Here is a 9,155-nt window from a genome sequence, read left to right as displayed (position 1 = left end):
CCCCGCCGCTCTAATTACTACATATGAAGATGCAGTCTGGGATGCAGTCTAAGATGCAGTCTGGGATGCAGTCTGGGGATTTATAGAAATAGATGCAGTCTGGGATGCAGTCTGAGATGCAGTCTGAAGATGCAGTCTGGGATGCAGTCTGAGGACTCATAGGGACAGAATCGCCCCTTTGGTCTGAGCACTGGCAGAGGAAAGAACTCTAGAAACTGGCCACCCTGCTTCTCTGACCCTTGAGCTTTCACCCACGACAGCTGACTCCGAGCTTTTCTTATCAAGACCAGTTAGTATCCGCGCTATGGACCGGTGGACCTGAACTGCGGTCCAGGACAAACCCTTTCTCCCGCTAGCTGATTGTCAGAGTGTTTTATCACGGCGACAGGAAAAAAATTAAGACAGTCTGCCTCTCCCCGAAGCCCCCAGCTCTAGAGGGCCAGGCTGAGTCCTCACACCTCAGCAGGTCTCCCCACCACATTCAAGGGCTTATCTAAGGCCACAGCAGGAACATAAACTCAAGATCACACCAGACTTCAGTCTTCAACTTCAGATACGCGTGCCCAGTTGTATACTCAAATTATTATATGCATGCCAAACAGGCGTGGCAAATTTAGCTTGTGCAGTAATACGGGTGCCATCCGTCAGCACACTCCTTAGGTGAGTATTTTTCTTTTACTTCCTTCAGTTTTGGCTTTCAAATTCTCTGCTAGAAACACATCTTACTCTATAAATATGAGGCAGTTACTACAAGCAGAAAAGTAGGCCTTAGTTTAAAATGCAGCTCACATTTATTTTAAATGTAGATTAGATTAAAGGACAAGTAACATTTCTGTCTTCACAATGGGATTTTCTCTTCTCACCGACAAAGATGCAATCAAAACTGGAAAATCCACCACTGACTTTAAGACAGAAATCCGCGGCTATGGCCTCACAGTGACTACCAAAATACATAGTTTCATTTTAGTGTGTGGCTGGGGGGGTGGGAGGGGGCTAGGGCGGAGCCCATGCTAAGTGCTTGCTCTCCAAGTATGAGGATCAGAGTTTGGATCCCTGGGCAACATAGTGGCAGCTCACACTCCAGTGCTCAGCACTGGCATGGTAAGGGGAGCATGGGAGGCAAAGACATCACTGGACTGGACTGACCAACCAGCCAGCCCAATCAACAAGGTCCAGATTCAGTGAGAGACCTTTTAACACAAGAGAAAACAAAAGCCAAAGGGGTGGGAGTAACAGAGGAAGACATCTAGCTGCCACATACGCAGAGGCATTCCCTATTAAAGCCAATCAGAGGTTCTGTTCATTTCCCTTGACACTGACATCCCCATGTCAACACTGGCTTGGAGGGCTACTGACATAGAGGAGAGAAAGGAGCAGCATCCCATGGTGGTGGTGGGGGTGCGGGGTATCTAGTCTCCTTGCATTCTTGCAGAAAACTTAGTCACTGAGATAAATACGCTTGTGGTGGCTATCTTGCCACCCAAAGGGAACAGACGCTGCTGGTATCTCCAACCTTGATCCCCAAGCTAAACTTCAACTTGCCAACACAAGCAGTATCCTCCACCCAACCACATCGTCATCTTAGCGCTCCCAAGGCTCTTCTGACTTCCCCAAATGGAGGCTTCTCTAATCTATGATCGCCTGGCATATCTCACTGCAACTGGCCATCCTTCTGTAAAGTTCTGCCAAACCTAGAGAGGCTCCAGGTATAGAAAGCCGTAAGATGACATTGCATGCAAACCCAGTATCTGGCAAGCTCCGATGTCACAAACGTTGAGATAAATCTAGCAAGCCACCCTACTATCTACCCAGACTTATCAGATGTGCCTGTGAGTGTGTGAAGAGTCGTAGCATGCATGAGGAGACAAAGAACAAAGCTTCATTAAACCCAAACATGCATCACCCCCACCCTGACCATCACCAAGGAGAGCAGCTGCACTGAACAGCAGAGGACTTTGGGGAGAGGCGAGCTCCTATGTGAGCTCTTCAGCCAAAAACAGCTCCTCATGTCAGCCCATTGTCGGGATGGGTGCCCTAAATGCCAGAAGCCTGAACCCAACTAGAGCAGGGATGAAAGTCCTCAGACACAAAACACGCCTCACAGAAACTCAAAGGCCTAGAGCTTGATCAGCACTTGGGGAGTCCTTTACCACAAAGACATAAAATTGGGTATCAATACTCGGCAGTGGCCACAGACTCAGCATCAACTGGAATTTCCTTTGGTTTCTCTCCATGGCAGCTACAATTGAAGGTGTGTCAGCAAGGATGACTCCTTGGCAGGGTGGCAGGCTTTCCACCATTAAAAGTCTTGCTAACCAGACACACCTATGACCCTCTCCTGGAGGGCTGTCCTGCCTAGTAACAAAGACTTTTACTAGAATGAAGAAACTATTCTTAAGAGAGACATAAACTAGTTTGCTGAATCTTCTCGTTTAAAGGACTTCTTGTACACAGTGGGAAACGGTGTGCTGTGCCGAAAAAGACACCTCAGGAAACTACAGTACATAAACATCAGTACCTTGGAAGTGACACCTGAGCCAATGCACAATAACAGCTTCTCATTTCAAAACCAGGAGCTAAACACAAAATATACACTAATATAATTACTGTTCTCACCGAAAACCACTTACTCTGGAATTCCAACCTAATAAATGTATTAAAAAATGTTAACAAATGTTTATAGCTAAGTATTTTATATTCAACTCTCTGAGCAGGTTGAGCTGACTGGTAAAAGACGCTGGCATCCTCAGCAGAGGGAGAAGACATTGCACACAGGAGGACACCAGCAAGAGGGGAAGTCGGTGGGTGCGTGGGTGGTCTCCCTACTTCTTCAGGTGGGCACTGAAGACTTTGCCTCCTCAGGCAAGAGCGCCTTCCTAGGGCACCCGGGAGGTAGACAGACAATTAACCAGATTGATGGAGAGGAGTGAAGGGGGGCAGAAACCTCACTCTCTAATCTCCAGCCTAGGAAATGGCCAGCCGCTGACATCCAAGCTACAAAAGGACAACCATCAAAACAGGCTCTGCTCTAAAGAACTTCTGAGCAGAATTCAAGCTCACAGAAGAATGAGAACACTGCCTAATGTCACTGACCCCACCTAAAAAAATGGCCAAAAGTAGTAGGGCTTTTTTGGGAAGGGGGGGCTGCTTTCTTTTGTTTTTGTTTTTCAGTAAAATAACTTTATCAGATAGTTTGGTGGTTTGAGTAAGAATTGACCCCTATAGGCTCACAGATTTGGAGGCTTGTTCATTAGGGAGTGGCATTACTTGAGAGGGATTAGGAGGTGTGGCCTTGTTGGAGTAGGTGTGGCCTTATGGGAGGAGGTGTGGCCATGTGGGAGAAGGTGTGTCACTGTGGGTGGGCTTTAGGGTTTCAAAAGCCCAAGCCAATCCCAACATCTCTCTCTTCCTGCTGTCTGCAGATTCAGATGTACAACTGTCGGCTACTACTTCTCAAGCACCATGTCTGCCTATGTGCCGCCATGCTCTCTGCCCTGATGAAAACACGCTAGACCTCTGAAACTGTAAGCCAGCCCCAAATCAATGCTATCTTTTATAGGAGCTGCTGTGGTCATGGTGTCTCGGCACAGCAATTAAACACTGACCACGGCAGACAGAAAACAGGAATAATTTCTTTTACAAAACTATTCTTTAAAACAAAGAATATCCTAGGGCTTTTAAGAAAATGCATTTAAACGGCCTTTTAACAGAATATAATTTGTACACAACTTCAGCGCATTACGAACATTTTCAATCTCTCCCTACACTGAGAAGAGAGCCTGCGGCTGGTCCGCTTCAGGTCAGTCTACAATGTCCTGACAGCAGTGGACTGCTGGGCAGCCCCTGTTGCTTTGCTCCCCAGGTTTGCCTTGGGGCTGGTTTAATACTGGACAAATGCACCCAAAACTCTGAGGTTCTGAGTGGAACTAAGAAAGACCTGAGGATGAGTTGAAAGGAAGCGTAAGGGATACAAGATGGCCAACAACTCCACAATCCAAATTATATTTGCTCACTCTAAGGCAACTACAGGTAATAAAATTCATCTCAAGGTTAGCTTCCTTTGTATCTCAAGAAGCAGATTAGAACAAGGAGTCAATTGCAGCTACCTCCTCAGTAATCACAATGCCTGACAGCAGAAACTCCAAATCTAAGTGTCTCAACTTAATACACAGCCAACAAGGACACACAACACCCTCTCCATCAAGCTGCTGAAACATTGCCAAGTTTCAAAGCCCATGGAACCAGAACTAGCCCATATTGGATAACTCCGAGGCAATCAGCAGATCTCCTGGTGAGCCAACACAGCCAAGGCACACAGAAAGGCAGCTGTTCACCAGCAGAAAACTCACACCGGGTAGAAAGCAAATCCAAGTGTTTGACGCAGCTTCCTAACTATCACAGGTACAACTACAGCTAAAAACACGCCCAACCCACTGTCTCTGGGTCCCTACCACGGATAACTTCTCTCCAGGCTTGTTGTCTAAAGAAAATACAGGGCTTACAAGCTGTTACCGAAAGGTAAATGTACATGTTACACGTGCTCCCCATAGACTGGACAGAGGCCAGGAAACAGAACTGAGAGGCCAGCTCCAGTCCAGCACTAATAAGCAGAGAGGGAATGGCCAGGCTGCTACATCTGATGGGTCAGAGCATCCTCAGCTAGGATGCCAAGGAGGAGCCAGACAGAGAATTCTAAGTCCTTTTCATTTCTTCACAAACCAGTGACATTTAACTGGCATGACAGCTTAGAATGCTTCAGAGCTCTGCCAAGGCTGAGAGCCCAGAAGCACCAACCTGAAAGCTGCTACCGACTTACTGCTAGTGTTCTTTTGAGCTGTATGTCTAGTAGTGATACCTACCGGATGGCATGCAGCCAGCTCACCATGGTGGTGGCTGCAACTTCAGCTCCCAGAAGCCACCAAACGAGGCCATGTAAGTCAGAGTACAACCTGCCTCATTCTGGACACCAGAAAATAGGACCTACCAATTTATGGTATGTCCTGACGACTTGGTTGACAGTGACACACAAGATCCTCCAAGCAATCAATGATGGACTATCACCATCTTCATCACCACCACCACCACCACCAATCACCACCACTTTTCAGAAACACAAGTAAGTTAAAAAGCTAGCTAGCCTCAAGGCCTAAAAGATGACAACTTAGCTAGACCTGATCTTTAGCAGTGCAGGTCTACATCTCCCACCCAGAGTGTATGGCTTCTCTGTCAACTGCACAGGTACCCCAGCTTCAGATCTGTTAATGCCATACTAAGGCAGAAGCTGGGGGGGAGGGGAAGGCAGAGTGATGCGAAGTAGTAATCTGTCTGCTGTTTTGAAATGTTTACCTTCTGCAAAGGGCCTGGATGATTTAGCAAACAGCAGTCAGATTACCCAAACTTTGGACAAGCTGAGTCTCTCACTTGGCATATCTTTCTAAATTCAAAAGCATGTCATAGATCATCCATCCCACCAACTAAAACAATCCCTTCATTTTGCTGACTCTTCAAGAGATACAGGGCTCAATGATCAAGCAAGTGTCCCATTAACAGAAAGTTAAAAAACTGAAGGGGTTGGTGGTTTAAAATTTCATGCTGTGAAGATTGCTCTGCCATCTGGGTGGTTTCAACAAGTTTTGTAACCATTGTTGTGAGAGTTACCGGCACAGGAGAGAGGTACAAACGCACAGGCCTTGAGGTGGAACTCGATGGTAAATAGTAGCCACACCTCGTGGGCCAGTGAGTCGGCTCAGTGGGTAAGGACACCTGCTGCCAGGCCTCAGGAGTAGAGTTTGATGCCCAGAGCCACATAGTGGAGGGAGAGAACCTATTCCTACAGGCTGTCCTCAGACCTACATGGTACCCGAGTGCCCACACACATCAACAGAGAGAAAAGAATAAATGAAAAAAAAGTAAAACAAAAATTAGTAACCACTCCTAAGAGGCTGACATTTTAAGAAATAGAATGCCATCTCCCAAGGGATTATCTAAATGCACAGTTTTAATAATTCCCACAAGACTATAAAAAGGGGTGAAACCCATAGGCTCTCAAAGGGTAAAAGAACACTATAATTTTAAAGACTTTATTCTAAATATTATACTCAGTGTGTAAATTATCAAGCAGTATTCCTGCTGTCCTTCTCCTGCTCTGCAGATCACACGCATCCACCTGCCCACTAGTCTCACCTCCAAGTTCAATAACACGGTATTTAATCTAACTGTACCATTTCTTATTGCTATCACTAACTTCAACAATGTAGCAAGAAATTACCATCCTCTATTCTTCCTCCTCCTTGGTTTTTCAAGACAGGGTTTCACTGTGCAGCTTTGGAGCCTGTTCTGGAACTAGCTCTTTAGCCCAAGCTGGCCTCAGACTCAGAGATCCACCTGCCTCTGCCTCCTGGGAGCTGGGATTAAAGGCATGCACCACCACCACCTGGCCCATCTTCTAGTCTTTCCAATGTAAAAACTACATATGAAGTGAAAATTAAATACTAAGAATATTTTTAAATCTCTCGGGAAGAGACTGGAAATTAAAAACAAAACAAAAACAACCCTGTTGCAGTTTCGGAGTAACAATGGTAAGTGAATTTTGTATTCCTCAAAAGAAAACAGGATGACGCGCATTACTTAATACACAAGCAATAATGTCACTCTGCTTCTTTAACTTTTTGTCTTTTATTTTTAAAAGTAAAATTTGGGTATTTTCATCTCAGAAAAATAATTTTGAACAGTACCTAAAAGCTCCTAATTCCTAAAAGATACATGATTGATAATCCCTAAATTCCTAAAGCAACAAAGTAACTGCTTTCCTGCAACAAATGCTTTAAAGGAACTGACCATCAGTAATAAAGAATTCATCATCACTCTTGGAACCCATGCAATGGTTGATGGATAAAGGCACTTGCCACCAAGCTAGATGACCTGAGTTCAAGCCCCAGAAAGCACATGATGGAAGGAGAGAACCACACTGCAAGCCGTCCTCTGACCACTACACAAATAAATGCAGAAAACAAAAAATAAATCAATAAATGTAAAGAAAATTTACACACACACACACAAAAAAAACTTCATTCTTTCGGTCAAAGGGGAGAAGCCAGCTCTCCCCCGCCTCACACGCGTTTCCATCTCTAAACTTTGCGTTGAGGAGTGACTGGTATGTGTAAGTACTCATTTTTCAAGCAAAAGCAATCACACACAATCCATAAAAATCACAAGAGTAAGACAGACCCATGCTGTCTTCCCATAGACCCCTCTTTCTAGGCTTGACCCAAGAAAACCTGCGGAGTCTCTCCTTTATCAACTCTCTGACCCTAGAAACTAGCTATGCAGGAAAACCTAAAAGCCCTGAAAGGAAATCCCCTTTGTGACCTCATCAAAAACAAACTTTTATAAAGAATAACTTAAGCATGTATTCATCACTCAGCATCAACACTAAAAGCGAAACGATTCATTTAGGGCACCAAGAGAAGGAAACGCTTCGTTCCAACACTTGAATGCCTCACTTCTATCTGAAATTTCTCCAGCACAAATTGATTATCCGGCAGTAGGCCACGAGGCTGCTGTTTAAACACCACCTCGGTGTTATACTTGGCCACGTCCTAAGCGTGCTCTCCACGTCACTCACTGATTACCTGTATCAAAACACACAGCCCGCAGCTGGGCCCCCTCCGGCCTCCTGAAGCAACCTCTCGTGTGTGCTGCTCGGCCTTTTATAGTGGAGGCATGTGATGCGCGTATCTGCACCAGCTGTTCCTAATTACCTCTCAGACTGGGGGGAATGACTCAGCAACACAAACTCTTTTAAAGAGTCACCCTACCTTGTTATCCAACCAACGGAGCGAACAAAGGGAAGCCACTTGACAGATCCATCGGTTAAACAACAATACAAGAGGCGATCCTCCTCCAAAGCCAACGAACTCCAAGATGACTCACTAGGAGTCTTTTTCCCCCAGCACTACCTTACGACGTCTAAAGCCAGAAGTGGCAAGCGCCTTCAAGCCCAGCCCAGAGCCTGCACCACTACCACAAGAGTAGGAAGAATAGGCCAACCCATACCTCTTCCCATTTCTCTGAACGTGTGTAGCACTCAAAGGCTCAGCCACTAACAAATCTAGAGTGTCCATCCTTAAATCTTTCCGAACTGCCTTCCACGCAAACCCAGTGGGCTGAGAGGAGCGCTGAAATACCTAAACAAAGACCCAGCAGGGGCAGCCTCCATAGCGAGCAGTCACAACTCTATACAATTCTCCAAAAAAGAGCAGCATCCTGCAAAAACAGTCTTTGTTCTTCCAAGCCTGTCGATGGAGCTGGATTTTTCCCACACACGTTCTTTCAGAATTACTACAGCGTCTGCCCTGACTCAACCCCATGCTGAACGTAGAGAGCTCACTACATAAAAGCCATCGGCGTAATTTCACTAAATGACACCAAAGTGCCGGAGAAGAACGAGAACGCGTTGGCCCAGGCGCTACCGGACACGAACACAAAGCGGGTGTCGTTATCACCGAGACCCACTCTGCCCAGGCAGTGTGAGTCTAAATTACAAACGTGCGTAAAGCTGCAACAAAGGGAAGCCCGGACCGCCGGGAGGTCCTGGCGTCCCGGCTGGCTCGGCCTTGCCCCGGCACGCAGGCAGATCGGGACGCGGCCGCGGAGCTCGGTGCAGGGCGGCGCCGGCTCGGCCTGCCCGAGAGTCCGAGCAGCGCGTAAACAGCGCGCAACCCGCCGCCCCTTCCAGGCCCGCGCAACCGCCCGCCGCGAGCCCAGATGACCCCAGGGAAGGACGGAAGGACGACAGCCCCGCACCGCCCGAGCCACTCACCGGAGCCGAGGCGCGGCGCGGCCCGACTGCAGGCTGCAAGCGGCGGTCAGGTGACTCACTCCCTCGGCGCTGCCGGCCGCCCGCCCGTCCCCTCCCCTGCGCTCCGCTCCACTCCGCCACGGCCGCCAGCGCCTCCCGGCGCTAAAGCCCCGCCCCGCCCCAGGCCCCGCCCCGTGGCTGGAGCCCGGCCAAACTCCAGGCCACGCCCGCGTTGGAGCCACGCCTCGTTCCAGGCCACGCCCTCTACTGGTAGGACCCATCCCCGTCCCGCCTGGAGCGCGGTACCCTGTGTATTCTGGATGGAGCTTGGAACTGAGAGCCCGGGGTCCAACCC

At 47.8% G+C, this 9,155-nt stretch overlaps 1 protein-coding gene across 1 annotated transcript in view; it reads right to left on the bottom strand.

Annotated features, from left to right (window-relative positions):
• Bach1 (BTB domain and CNC homolog 1) overlaps positions 1–8,926 on the bottom strand; it is a 41,102-nt gene extending 32,176 nt beyond the window's left edge. The window contains exon 1 of the mRNA XM_005345351.3: positions 8,822–8,926. The gene's annotated coding sequence lies outside the window, so the exon portion shown is untranslated. The remainder of the gene's footprint in view (positions 1–8,821) is intronic.
• Positions 8,927–9,155: the final 229 nt, after the last annotated feature.

This window comes from Microtus ochrogaster, chromosome 2 (assembly GCF_000317375.1).
Source record: "Microtus ochrogaster isolate Prairie Vole_2 chromosome 2, MicOch1.0, whole genome shotgun sequence".
NCBI classification, from domain to species: Eukaryota; Metazoa; Chordata; class Mammalia; order Rodentia; family Cricetidae; genus Microtus; species Microtus ochrogaster.
This window is presented reverse-complemented; position numbering and strand designations above follow the sequence as displayed.